Genomic DNA, 1,343 nt, shown 5'->3' with positions numbered 1-1,343 from the left:
AGTTTCGAGATGTTTCCAATTGAAGCTGTATTCCCTGCTGTTCGTCTAGCACACGATTACTCATATGCTCTCCTTTTAGCTATGATCACATGCATTCATAGAGGATTGCGGCAGTTGTGTGCCCAATTCTATCGAGGCGTTGAGAATCCTCGTGCAGAGCTCCCTTACGCCTATCTTATAGCGTGGTTCGTGATGTACTACCCCACACTCATGACTACACCTTCTGCTCATGATGATGGTCAAACCATCCTCTTTATCCTGCGGTTAGAGAACTTCTTATGGACTAAGGCATACATGGCAACGATGAGGAATGACCTCAGAGATCAGTGTAGGATCTGCGGAAACACACACTAAACACTAGAGGGGGGTGAATAGTGTTATCTAAAAATTTTGCAATATGATTTATAAATTGCAAGAACAAATGACAACAATTACAAAAATTGAACAATCACAAAAAAAGAACTTTTATACTAGTTCCACCACCCAGGGTGTACATCCAGTCCCCAAACAAATCTCGTTTAAGATTTCCATTATGATTTTGAAATCAATTACAAAATCAAACCGAACCTGACCAATTGACAAGACCATGCCAATTGCAACCAATCTCTAAACCAAGAGATCTTCTCTCACACCCGAGAGAAACCTTCTTTGAAGTAAGATCACAAATTCCTATAAGCCTTAAAGTGTTAGTGAAGTGCAGCAGTAGCTTAGGAACTTTTTAACTCTCTGAATAATACCTAAACAATCTTTAATAATGATGGGGAACAAATGCACTTCCAGAACTTTTCTTTTCTTATTACTTAGAATGAAAATTTGAATCAAGAGGGCTTGAATTTGCACAAATTTTGAATCTTTTGTATATGAGAGTTGGTGAGAAAATTCTGAAGTTAACACCTATTTATAGCCTCTGAAAAAAACTCAAAATTTAAACCAATTAACGTTTTAAAAATAGCTATAAACATTCAAATATTCAAATTCAGAAAGTTGAGAAAACTATCTCTGTAGTCGACTACTAGTCTTAGTAGTCGACTACACTGAGTCTATTCAGACTCTGTGAAGTTAGAAAACTGGTTAGTAGTCGACTACTATTGGCATTAGTCGACTAGTTTGTAAGACTGAAGTTTCTGTAAGTTTAAACTGACTCAGATTAATCGACTATTAAGCATAGTAGTCGACTAATCTATAAATTCATAGATTCTGTAACTTTGACCAAGGCTTGAGTAGTCGACTACTAAGGGTATTAGTCGACTACTAAAATATAGATATGAGATATATGATATTTTTTTAGACTCACTATATATCTATAAACTCTAATGGTTAACTTAGGGGAATTCTATAGTTAA

Source organism: Asparagus officinalis, chromosome 1, assembly GCF_001876935.1.
Source record: "Asparagus officinalis chromosome 1, Aspof.V1, whole genome shotgun sequence".
NCBI lineage: Eukaryota > Viridiplantae > Streptophyta > Magnoliopsida > Asparagales > Asparagaceae > Asparagus > Asparagus officinalis.
Note: the sequence above shows the minus strand (reverse complement) of the source record.